Here is a 14,590-nt window from a genome sequence, read left to right as displayed (position 1 = left end):
CCCAAAGGTACTTTTCATTTCTATTATTGTATTGCTTTTTTATTTCTAGCTTTCAATATGATAATTTCTTATAGTTTCTATATCTCTGCTGATAGTACCCAACTGATCAAACATGTTGTTTTCATTTGCCAGTATTTCCCTTATTCATCATCATTATTTTAACCTTCCTGTTACTTCTAACCTCGTCATATCTGAGTCCAATTCTGTTGATTACTGACAGTGAGTTGTATTTGTCTTTTTTTGTATGCCTCATAATTTTGTTGAAAACTAGATCTCTTATGAATGAAACTAGAGATTAAGGTAAATATTATTAATTACTGGAAATAAGCATACTTTTTCCTTTGCCAAACCTTTAATGTGGAGGTTTGCTAGAAATAAACAGAGTTAAGCCGGTTTTTTTTTTTCCCTCCTATGGTTACTCTCTGTGTACCACAAACTTTAAATTTCTCTAGCATTACCTTATGTGCATAGTAGAGTTTGATTTGTCAGAGAGTTTATGTGAATGTAGCTCCTTCTCCGCTTTAGATGTTTCTTTTGTGGTGTGCCTTAAAAAGGGCCTCTCTTCACTTTCTGGTAATTCTCCCCAAACCATTCTACTGTTAAGTGTTACTTGACACTTTCTAGCCTGGTGGTTGGAGCTAACACTGTTATTTGGAATAACTCTCAGCCTTAGGTAGGCACAGTACCCCTTATCCTACTGGTGTGGCCTTTTCAGTGCTCCTGCTCCTCCATTGGCTGTAGTTATGGGACCAGCATATTTTCCTTCACCTTCCCCAGAGTTAGGGGAATTTTTCACTTCCCTTCTCCTGACTGAAATGGTTTTCACGTGTCCTAAGTGTGACTGTGTTCGCTGTCCTTCCCCAGCAGTTTAAGATAATATGAGAAGGATCTGGAAGGGATTTTGTCCCCTCTCTAAGGTGACCACTCTTCCCCCCACTTCAGGCCTATACTGTGAGAAACATTTTAACACTTCCGACAATTTTTTTGTGAGCACCCACTGAGGTAGTAAAGATGAGCCTACAAGTGGGGGCAAATTCTCTTATATCTTTCAGTCTCAGGGGTTCTATATTCTCTTCTAGCCCACATTCAGCCCTTACCCAACTCTTTAACAATTTTAGCAATTTAGTGTCTGGTGGATTGTCCTCATATGAGCAAATGCTTGTGTCCTATATCTCCATGTAGGCACATGCATTTACTTAGACTTCAGAGTTACGGATTGCTCTGCAACCTTAGTTCTCTGATGGATTTGAAAAAAGATGTAAATTTGCATATTATTAGACTTTGTTATTGTAAGGACAGAAGTGATGCTTCCTCCAGCTTTCTATATTCCAAGTGTACGATGGAAGCTCCAGTAAGACTATTTCATTTTTAAGTCCACTATTTCATACTCTATATCCTATCCCTCACTAAAATCTTATTATCTTAAAAATATCCATATTCTGACTACTACTTACCATCTCTACGATCACCACTCTAGTCCAAGCCACACTCATCTTTCTTCTGGATTTTGTAATGGCTTTCTAATTGATCTTCCTGCTTCTGCCTTTACCACTCTATGATCTTCATTATAGCACAGAAGCTAGATGACAGTGATAAAGATCAATTCGTATCACACCATTTCTCTGCTCAAACCCCTCCACTGGCCCCCTATCTCAAAGTAAAGGCCAGAGTTCACGTAATTGCCAAAAATGCCCTGCATGATCTGCACCACCTTCTTCCACAGATTGCTCAAGCATTTTGACCTCCTCGTTGCTGTTTGCACATGGCAGGCAGGCTCCTCTTTCAGTATGTTTATCTTTGGTGTTTTCTCTATCCTTGGTGTTTTTTCATGCTCTGCCCTAGATCTACATGTTCCATACTTTCCCCTCCTTTGTACAAATATCACCTTCTCAGTCAAGCCTTTACAGACCACCTTATATTATAGCAAACTCCTCATTAGTATCTATCACCATCTGCTATGTTATACTTTTACTTGCTTTTTATTTTTTTTAAATTTTTCAATTAGAGTTGACATTCAACATTATATTAGTTTCGAGTATACAGCATAGTGGTTAGACACTTATATAATTCTCCAAGTGATCCTGCCCCTCTCCTGCCCCAGTTAGTCTAGTACCCACCTGGCACTATACATTACATTTACTTATTTTGAATTCTCTCCCCACCAGAACTTAACTTACATGGAAGTATGTATGTATGTATGTATGTGTGTGTGTGTGTGTGTGTGTGTGTATTTTGCATTCAATACTGTATCCCTAGTGCCTAGAAAAGAGCCTGTCATCAAGCACATTATTCATAGCTGTTAAATTAATATTTATAAATTGAAAAAGAAACCAGTGAAGAGGGAGAGAGTAACCAAGAAGAGAGCAAAGGACAATGGCCGTAATAAGAAACTAGAGGTAGCAGGAAGAAATGTGGTATAGAGGACCAGAAAATAGATCAGCCAGTGACCTGCTCCCTCTTTAACTGGAGTATATAGAAGTAAAGAAATTTATGGATAGTAGGGCCAAAAGTAGAGAGAATTTGTTTGGTAGCTTCTATTTTCCTTCTGATTAGGGTCATTTGCTGAGATTTAGGCAGGATATGTGGGTGGTAAAGGGCAGCATTTTGTAAGGACATCCACAGGGCCAAGCTTACCCTTGTTTACCTGAGTTACATAAATTCTGCTTAATGAGAGGTAAGCTCAGATTTAAAGAACTATATTCCTACATATTACCCATGAAAGTAAAACATTGGAATGATTGGCAATTTAATTTTAATGCTACCTATAACATGAAAAATAAAAGCAGTTTATTTTTGTGTCATCTATCTTCAAGTTAAAGCTTTTCAAGGTTTTCATGCATAAACACTGTTTTAAATACCAAATTTACTTGCATTCTATATACAAAGGTTTGTCTAATTCAGTTTATAAAATACTTGTTTTACGTTACCTGTTAACCGTCTTCAAATATAAAATATAAATTTAGCTGTGAATGGGAGGGAGAATGACAAATTAATTTAACTTATTCCGTGTCTGAATTCTCCATTTTTCATTAAAGATTGGATTCAGTCAGTGCTGGAACTGATATATAACTCAAAATCAATAATTCTGCTTTTTTCTGTTTTCAAATAATTTTGAAGCTGTCATATTGGTGCAGCTGCAGAATTTCTGCTTTTCTGTTCCCTCTCTTCAAGTCTTTTGGCAGGTGGATACAGAGATAACAGCACTTCCACTCTCGGGAATAATATTATTAATATTACCTAGCAACTATGAATGACTTCATCTTTCAGCCATGTCTGATTCTGCCACAGATATGCACACCTTGCTTTTGTATAGTGTAAATCCATATGTGATTTAATGAGTGAAATATTAGTTAAATCTCTGATATATTTGATGTTATTTCAAGACCATGAGTATATTTGCTTATTAAATGCATATAAAATGAATGTGTTTGCTCTTGAAGTTAAACAATAATGCTGCAAAATAACCTATGTAAATCACATTCCTCTTTCCTATACTGCTAACCAGAAAATCAATAGCACGGATTTCCTGACATTTAAAATATATATAAACATATTTACCAACCCTAAATCAAGCAGGTATGTAGGCTAAAGTAAAACACAGAGGCTCAGAGTAGGAATAAACTAGTTAATAGGAAACGATGGAGATATTTTGGTGATAGCAAAAGACACAGACCCAGGAACGCACTACATTACATGAGAACAGAATTTGGTGTCTGATAATAGACCAGGTAAGCCAACTTTTGGAATTATCAGCCTCTAGTTGTGTGACTTAAGTTACTAAACCAGCCTAAGGCTCAGTTCCCTCACCTGGTATATGAGCTACCATCTGACCTTGCAATCAATCCTTCTGAATACCTATCTGAAAAATTTGAAAACACTTATTTGTAAAGACACATGTACCCCTATGTTCATTGAAGCATTATTCACAATAGCCAAGACATGTTAACAACCTAAGTGTCCTTCATCAGAGGACTGAATAAAAAAGACGTGGTATGTATATACAATGGACTACTACTCAGACATAAAAAAAATCAATATTTCCATTTGTGACAACATCGATAGATCTTGAGTATCATGCTAAGTGAAATAAGTCAGATGGAAAAGAACAAGAACCATATGATTTCACTCATATACGGGATGTAAAAGAGCAACAAACAAACAAAGCGAATATATAAACAAAACCCAAACTCAGATATAGACAACAGAATGGTGGTTACCAGAGGGTAAGTGGGGTGGGGGAACAATAAAGAAGATCAAATATATGGTGATAGAAGGAGACTAGGCTTCAGGTGGTGAGCACATAATAGACTATACAGATGGCATATTATGAAGTTATATACCTGAAATTCATGTAATGTTATTAACTAATGGTACCCCAATAAAGTTAATACAAAATTTTACCAGGCAGTATGGACTATGAGGCAAATCTGAATATGTCCCAAGATTCATGGACCAGCAATTCAGGGATGATTAAGTCACCATTTCCCTATTACTACCATCACAATCTTCCTGAACATAGGACCAAAATTTAGAAAGAATGACCATGACCCTACTGCTGGAGCATTTAAAAAATTGTTTCTATTAAAATATCTAACAAAAATGACATACAGTATGCAAATGTTTATATTTCTAACCCTTAAAGCTTCTGCTTTTTAACCTAAGAGTGTGTGAAGGATATCTGTCTATTTGAGTAGAGAAAATAACAGAACAAAGACTTCACCCCACCAAAACATTAAGCTTCACAATAACCAAAAATGCTCAATGCAAATGCTGATTGTAAAAAAATGTGAATATTCCAGAAAGATACCTTAGTTGTTTATTAGCTAATGACAATAACTACCATTTATTGTGGACCATTACATGCCAGACACTGAAAGCTAACTTGCTTGAATGAGAAGAACTACTAGAAGGGACAACTGGGAACTAAAATCAATGCTATATGACTCTGAAGCTGATCTAATCAGGAGGCGAGGTCACCTGCACTATTTAGTCATCCAGTAAATTGATAGAAAACCCTTTTCATCCACCCCAGACAATGCTACAACTAACATCTGCATAGGTGGTTGATTGTTTTCTTTTATAAGTAACTGCAATGATGGCGTTGTTATGATATATTATCTCAATTCATCTGAAGGAAACCAATTCTCCTTTATAAGATAAAGCACCAAAGTATTTCTCTTTGGATACTACTTCACCAGACTGAAAGCACGATGCTATGAATTAACTGCTGGAAATTAAACAAAAAGCCACAATATTCTGCAACTTTGGTACACATATCTCTTCCTACATAACCAAATTACAACCATGTCTATGATGAAGCATCACCAATATTCACCAATTATCTAACCCTAGAAGAAATCGTAAAATTAAGAACATACATTCTAACCCAGGAAGGAAATTTAATAAAGCATAAAGCAATTATGACTTGGCATCTGACCAGAACCCTCAGGTTAACTAGAATTCAATAAGAAATTTTCCCCTTGCAAAATGACCCTGATTCCGTAATCATCTTGGTTTATCTTTGAGTTTCTGTAAAAATGTAGTTGAATTTTTTTTAAAACCTGAGGTTTCTAATGCTCTGCCAGTGCATTAGAAATAATCAAAACTAACTGCCACTGGCATTTTTCAATCAAGGACTTGTCATACAGAATCTTCAATGAGGTAGGAAATATTTTTGAGTTGAGGGGAATGTTCAAAAATGAAATAAAAAAAAGAAGATAAACTAGCAGGGAGAAAATATAGCTCCATAATTAATAATTTGGTTGAAATATTGTCAGATGAATAGAAAGCCTTACAAATTATTGTCACTAAAACAAAATAAGTTCTTTCGCCATTTTGGTTGTAAATCTGACATATATCAACATATTTGACCATGAGCTATCTTTTTGCCATTAAATCAAGTTAAAACATTAATTATGCTGTGTTCCAGGTATTTTGGAGAGTATATTCAGTCAGTAAGCATTTATAGAGCCTCTATTTCATGCAAAAACTGTTCTGAGGACACATAGTCAAATATATTATTGAGCCTGATCTCAAAGAGCTCAGAGCCCAGTGAGACACATACATATGAACATAGCCCAGTCTTCACTCTTCCAACTAGCTGAATCTTATAAACACAAATAATAAAATAAAGTCCATGGACTTATATTTTTTACCACCTGCAAAGCAATGGTCCTTTAGTTGGCAGATAACACTCAGACATGAAACATACTTTCATATGTACTTGCTTTGGCTTCAAGAACTTAATATATTTTTAAAAGTGTGAAGTGATATGTTTTAGAGATAACACTCACTCTAATTTCTACATTGAAGACCAAACATTACATTTACATGTAGTCAATCCTGTTAACAATACGGTGTGTGCCCTTTTTCCAAGTACAAAAGGCCATTCACAAATATAGATGACCTATGGTTGGCTATATTTAATTCTAGTGTCCAGGTGTAGTTAGTGGCAAAGAAATAAAACATACTAAATTTTTTTTTTTAAACGAATGTGTTAAATATATGGGCAATGAAAAGATGAGGACATTATTTTTACATATGTTCATAATATGTATGTATATGTTTAGACAGGTAAATAATTCTACTAAGCAGTTAGAATTATATGAGTTTATATATGTGTTTTATGTTTGATGGAAAGTATATGGTATATGATTTGTTTAAAAATTTGCATTGTTTAAAAATTCTGAACTTTCTCTTTTCTCTTTTTCCATCAGATCTACCAGTCATTTAACCATGAATTCCTAAATTTTTTCAAGACTGAGACTACTGGCCATATTCTTTCTGGAAAAAAATAAGGGGAAGCGCAGCCAAAATAAGAGACACAGGTTCTCTTGAATGAGCCCAGGTGCTTTCAGTCAGCCAGACAGATGCCTATACATCATGGTTTGCAAATACTGGCTGCAGGAAAATCTAGAAGAGTCAACTTGAATATTCAACATGAAAACTCAGGTAATATTGTTGTTATAGACTGAAGTGTGTTCTCCCCAATTCATATGTGGAAGCCTTAACCTCCAATGTGAGGGTCTTTAGAGATGGGGGCCTTTGGGATGTATCAGGTTTAGGTGAGGTCATGAGGGCTGGTCCTTCATAATGGAATTAGTGCACTTATAAGTAGAGACATCAGAGACCTAATTCTGTCTGTCGTGTGAAGAAGACGCAGAAGGCAAGCATTGACAAGCCAGAAAGAGTCCTCACCAGAATCTGACCATGCTAGCACCTGATTTCAGACTACCAGAATCCAAAACTGCGAGAAAACTAATTTCTTTTGTTTAAGCCACCCAGTCTATGTTATTATGACATACCAAGTAGATGAAGATAGTTGTCTGTTTTTTAAATCATTTGAGAAGAGAATAATAATTATGCTATAAATTGCTGAGCCATAAATCTTTGTTTTTTAATTGGAAGGTTATTTAAAGAGAATATGTTTCCAATTCATCTACTTTCTGAATATTTATCTTCCTGTGTATATCAATAAGAACAAAATTTTCTATGTGTAATTAATTAAAAATGGACATCCTTAACCACACCAAGAACAACAGATAAATGGATCTGAGAATATGTCACAAGGTCTAAACATCATAAAAAATTTCAGTTACAGGGATAGAATCATGATTACTTCAGAAATAAATAACCCTTCTATATAGTCCTGAATGTCTAAGGAATAACTGAATTTCTTATAGAAACTCTATAGAATCTTAACCTTCCTCTATTCATGATACTGGAAAGAGCCTAATGGATGTGCTGACATCCATTTGTCTGATTCCCCAAGATCCATTCTTGTATTAAACCATCAGTCAGTAAAGCACATTTACATTACCTCAGCTCTTCAAAGAATTTCTTTCACTGAGGCACAACTTAATGTAATGTTCTTTGCCTCTATTGAAGGTCGATACAGGAACTATTCGTTTGGACTATGTTTTTTTTTTATGTTTGAAGATTTTACTCATAGAAGTTCTCTGTGTAATGACCAAGGAAACACATTTTCTTTTTCTTAAGAAAAATATTGTTCTCTCATCTTCTTGTCAAAAAATACAAGTAAAAATTGTTAAAATCCTGCATTTCTATTTTTTCTTTTCCTTCACATCTGAAACTTAAAACCAAATCTCATGGCTGTTATTATCTTATTTTTTGCTTAACTCAAGAAATGTAATTTAATTAGGGTACAAAAAAAAACCTTCTACTCTTGAGACATATAACTCAATGTACCTCTTAGTAATACGAGATAGAATTTCTTTAAGAAACATGATATAGTAGTTGAAATAATTTCCTTTACCTAGAGATTAAACCTTATTATATGTCACAACTTTTCACTGATGCATTTGGCAATAATCAAAAGTCAAATGCAACTATTTATTCCCCAAATGGCATTTCAAACACTGTCATCCAAGAGTAACTTGCACCTAATGTGCAGATATTGAACTAAGTTGAAGTAAAGTGCAAAATCCACTACGAATTCAGCACGATCCGAATAAGGCCATTTTACTAAATTCATGACTGAAGGCGTGTTGCATAGTGTCTTATAAGGCAGGCAACGTAATTCCTAAAAATAATTGGGATAAGGGATCCTTCACATTAGTCTTAAATTAAAAATTAGAAATATACCCTGACTACTGCAGAGCTACTTGTCCTACTCCTCCATCTTCCTATCGATGCTGTGCTGGTGAGGTGGAACCTTTTTATTTTGAACTTCTCCACTTAAAGAAGCTATTTGGAAGATCCTCAATGGTTCTCACTGAATTTCAACTCAAAATTAGGAATGAGATAACTTAACTATTTATTCATTCTAGCCAATGTAAATCAATTTGAAAGTGAGAGGTGGAAGTGATACAAAAGTACGTTAACTCCAATTACATTTTATGAGATAACCACATAGAGCTTCTCTCGAATCTTGACTTATTCATTCTGATAAAGGCAGCAGTTGTAGAGCTGCCATGGCAAGGAACACTTAAAGCATGGATTAAATATACAATCAATGTTCTGTTGGCCAAACAATTCTTGGCACCAACTGTCAAGGCCATATCAGCTAGACCAGCCCCTGAAGTCAACTGAAGGTAACTAGTTCTTTCTATTGTCTTAACCTAGTTGTATTAACATGCCCTTTTTTCTTTACACACATGAGAACATTTAAATATTACCTAGGGAAGTTATAATAAATTAATGGAAACTGATAAACATGGCAGGGTGAACATATACATTTTCAGCCTCCAGGAATACCACCAAAATGAAATCAGTAAAACTGCGTAAAACACCAGGGCAAAGTAAATGAAAAACTTAACTTGACCACATTATATCAATAAAGATGTAGAAGATGAAAATAAATTGACAAGTGGCAACTGTCCTAGTAGAGGGACATTTGAAACTAATTCCAACCAGAGAACTCCTAGAGACTCAGTAATTGGAGGTACAGGTACTTGTATAAGGCAGAGGTGGAGGATGGGTCTAAAAAGGAGAAGATTTGTTGAAACTATAAAGAGAATTTAGACCCTCATATCTGCTCCCTTACCATACAGAAATCTAGAGTAAAGTTTCTGAAAAGTTTGAACTTAAGAATTATGGATTTGAAGCTGCACAGATGAAGGCAGTGATAGTGTGCAATTTTTGAAAATAGAAAAATTGAATTACACATCTTAACCCTTTTTCCATTTAGAAAAAGTGCAGCTTGCTGCCAGCAGTAATTTAACATCATGTGTAGGAATGCTATGTTTTCTGGGATTTGACATTTTCAGTAGAGAATTACTATATTTTGTAAGTGGAAATACCTCTACTAAAAACAGGATGCTATAAATAGAATGATGTCATTTGTTTCCAAAGACTATTGATATATTAGAGTGATGCAAAAATAATAATAAAAGTGAGATATTTCATGGCAAACTTTGGGGTAAGGTTAGGATTGCAATCTGTGAGTTATCTCAGGGTAAATGTTGCAGCCACAAGCACAGCAGGCACATATTCTCTGGGCAAACAGGAAATGGGCTAAAAGGAGGCTCATACTCAAGTTCTCATACTCTACTTCCAGAATACTAACAGCCAAGTTTATACCTGGGCAGTGGGTTAGAGTAGTCATCTGATCGGAATTAGAAAACACAAATCATTATGTCATAGACCTTAAATTTATGTATGTCAATTATATCTCAATAAAATTGGGGAAACAAATTATATCTACAAATATTGATTTTGGACTTTTCCCAATGAAATGGCCAAGTCATTAACGAATAGTGTTATAGAAAGATGACCAACCTGTACAAGGAGAATGGTTCTAATTATCCTTTAACTATTTCACTCATAAAAATGAATAGATTATCAAAGCATTATAAAATATTTGAGAAATTTATCTTAATGAGAAAAAAGAAAATAAACAAGACACCTTGGAGAAGCAGAGAAAATAAAAAAATTATCATTAATGGTATCAGAGAGACAAGTTATTGAAATCATTTATGTAAAAACAGATTGCTATAAAATAGAAACAAAATATAATTGCACACAGGAATAAGAAATTCAAAGATAGCTTTGAAGTTAAAATTAAAAAAATTATCAGAAATGCAAAACCAAAAAGAAATAATTGAAAAACAGAGGAGGGAGAAAAGAGAAAATTATATGATCAGTTTAGATGTTCCAACATTCAACTCATTAAAGCTTTAACTTACAGAATCAAAGCATAGAAAATGTAGAGGGAATAAATTATCAAAGATATATTATAAGAAAATTGTCCAAAAAATTGAGTTTCCAGATTGAAAAGCTCCTCCAAGTGTCCAGCACAATGCATGAAAAAGATCCAAGCCAAGGTGATTGTCATGAAATTTAAAAACAGTAAAGATAAAGGAAAAATGTTAAAAGCATTAGAGTAAAAGAAAATGGATCATGAAGAATCAGGAATCAGAATGAGACTTTTTAGTAGCAACACTGAAGCCAGAAGACAATGAAGAAATGGTTTCAACATTTTAATCTTAGAGCACATGATTTCCAACATAGAATTTTATGAACCTAACCAAATTTTATACAGGAACACTTTTTGCCTTCTCCCCACCTCTTCCTCCTATATATTCAGCTTTGAGTGCACACGTGATTTCAGAGATCTAGCAGACGTTTTTTGACCATCAGAAGGCAAGCCATGCATGAGAATGGTGTTGCAGAAAGAGACATGGAGCTGGGATCCCTGATGACTTTTGGAACTACCATAACTGCACAGAACTAGCTCTCCAATACTTTTACATCAGCAAAAAGTCAATTTATTGCTTGTTTAAGCCACTGTTGTGTTGGTGATTCTTATGAGCAGCCAACTGCAGTTTATACCGATACACATGCATCCAGGAAACAGGCTTTATCAAATTAGTGAGGCAAAATAAATTCTTAGTATGAGAAGAAGTTGTAAGATGACAACTGAATATTGGACTGAGAGAGCAACCAACCTATACTAAGAGGTGTTTTATAATTCTGTCAGTGAATTTATATATAAAATGAAGCAAACACACACAGTGCAAATGTTAACTCCATTAGAAACAGAATTTGTATGAAGAGAGTAAAATAATTGTATGACATAATTTCAGTGGTGAACAATATTTAAAAACAAGTGATCATTTATAAGATGAAATTAGTAGTTCTTAACTGGAGATAATTTTGTCCTCCATAAGATATTTGGCAATTTCTGGAGATGTTTTTGGTTATCACAACTAGGAAGTGTTACTGGCATATAACGAGTAGATTCCAGGGATGTTGCTAAACATTCTACGGTGCATAGGACAGTCTTTCGTGAAAACCGTCCAGTCCAAAATGTCAATAGCACCAAGACTGAGAAACCTCAGGTAATGGTTATATATCAGAAACTCATAACAATGATTTAAACAAAAATTATAATTTTGAGAACATACAGAAGAAGTGTGGGTGTTTGGTATGTCTGTATGAGAGAGTTACTATAATAGAGTTAAAGCCCATCTTTCTTAGCATAAAATCAATTTATAATATCTAAAATTTGAAGATCAAAAATAGATGTTTAAGTATATTTAGAAATATGCAGGCAAATATCTGTTCCAATAACTAAAAATGAAGTTGGCTGCTTTTGTGGAATACAGGGTAGGGAGGAACAGGGCAGGGTATGCTGCTGCTTTTTGCTATAAGCTATTTAGGACTATTTGAATTTTAAAACTATATTCATTAAATTTATGCTCGTAATAAATATGTAAAAAATTGGAAAATATAAAAATATGAATTATGGAGCCAGATTTCTCGCTCTAAAGCAAAGTAATTTTAATCACTACTTCTCTTGGTTAAAACAGCTTTTCAGGTATGAAGATTGATCTTTTTTTCTATCTTCCTTGATCATTAAATAAACTACTTAGCCTAGCTGTCATGTCTATTTTGTTCATCAGGCCTACTTAGTGCCTTCCACCAGACCTAAACAGAGCACTGGTCAATAAATAATTTTCTAGTTATTGTTAAATTGAGATGAAGTTTTAATTTTTTTTTCTGTATAGGGTATATTCATAAGAACAGGTTGAAGACATCAAGCAATAAAGGAATTATGTTATGAACGATTCACAAATACATTTGTTCATAAATACACAAAAGCTTATCTAAAATTGCCCGTAACCATACACACACAGTAAAACACAAATTATTATGGGTTTCCATTGAGATTAGTAAAGAGTAAAGAATGAATTAGGGAATTAACCACTTCCATATACTGCAGTATAAAATATATAAACCCTTTGTGAAGTTATTTCATAATATCTATCAAAAGCTTTAATGTCCATTTATTTTAAAATCAGTAATTCGACTCTGCAGAACACTCTTTAAAGTAATAAATGGACAAAATTCTAAAGATTTATGTACAAAGATGTTTATCTTGAGATTATTTATTAAAACATTTTAGATATCTAAGAATGTGACATAAATTATAAATGACTATGTTAAGTTACATGCATATACCAATACAACCCTGGAAATGTACTAACATGGATAACTGTTTATAGTGTAAGAGATAAAATTTTAATGTATGCATATGCAAATATCACATACATATATCTGAAAATATATATGCAAAAGTACATTAGCAATTTTTCTCTAGGTATAAGATTGTAGGTGATCATTCTATGTATTTGTGTATACTTTTAAAAAATATTATTTGTTTTTGAAAAAAATATAAAGATGTATATCCCCTAAGGGGCCCACCACAAAATTTCTAGGCTGAAGGACTCTTGGTTCTTAACTAATTGCAGCAGAGACCACCGAAAAAACTGGAGCCCCAAGTAAGCCTCTTCCAGCTGTCCTACCCATTTCCCCAGTTCTATGGCTTCCTATCTCTTCAGGGCCTAATGAATAGTTCCAGAATTGTACAACACAATAAAAACTTTCACATTCAATAACAAAATTAAGAGGGATATTCTGATAGAAGGATAGTAAAACAGTACTCGGTAAACAATATTTTCATTTGTTATAGGTGCATTTGCTAGGAAAGTATCACAGATCTATATAATGCTCTAAAAAGTGCTTTCTCTTTGACTTCGTAACTCTATTCTACAAATTTATTTTAAGAAACTAGGTGAACAAATGTTCAAGAATGTATTCATATCTGAACCACCCATAAAATCTGCAAGACCCAAAGCTAGAGGACAAATGACGCTCACATACATATATCTAAATATTTAAAAGTTATTAACCAGGCTAACACAGTGTTAAATAGAAATGTTTTTCCTCTTATGTTGATAAATCTACCTTCACAATTTTTTGAAAAATGGAAAAATATGTATAAAATTTTATGGGATTGATTAGGCAAAATATCAAAGATGATTATATTTAAACAATATTGTTTATGTCTAGGCATTCTCTTGTTGAGCTGGCAATGTTTAGAGATGTACTAGACAAAGGCATACCTAACTCACAAATTATGTTCCAAAATATTTTTGCCTTTTTCATCAAAATCACGAATTGTTTTTATAAGCAATATTATTTTTGTTCTACTGACTAGAATGACTTAAGAATTAAAATATAAAATGTTACTATATTCAAAGCACCTAAATTTTAAATAGTTTCATCAAAAATGTAAATTAAACTGAAAAATAATTTTAAAATCATAGTGATGTGGTTTAACACTACAAAAAATTTTTAACATTACAAATGTAGCACATGCAAATGTGCTAAAAATTTTGTACTACTTTTAAGTACCTCTAGAACCAGGAATTAACAGACAGTGGAAAAGAGACTAGATGCTCAGAACTGCTGGAAATAATACTTTATCATGTAAAAATCTATGACATTTTCCCCACATGAGAGGAAGAACTTGACAAGTTAATCTAGTTTTTTCCTTTACCTAAGCACTTTTGATACTCAGATCATTTCTACACTTTGAAGGTATATTCCATCTATGATTTTGACAGTGACCTGATACACAAATCCTCATGGCATTTAGACATTGTCACGTTTTGTTTCAAGTACATGGTACAAGCAATGAAGAAAAGCATTTCCTTGGAGACTAAATGGGTATGTTGCAAAAGAGGATATTAGGTTCACTGCCTGGGCTATGAGAGCACGAAGTTCTAGATCTCTGATAACAGAACTGCCCGCATGTCCCGTAATAAACTTGTGAGTCTGTGTG

Source organism: Pteropus alecto, unplaced genomic scaffold (genome assembly GCF_000325575.1).
Source record: "Pteropus alecto unplaced genomic scaffold, ASM32557v1 scaffold131, whole genome shotgun sequence".
Classification (NCBI taxonomy): domain Eukaryota; kingdom Metazoa; phylum Chordata; class Mammalia; order Chiroptera; family Pteropodidae; genus Pteropus; species Pteropus alecto.
Note: the sequence above shows the minus strand (reverse complement) of the source record.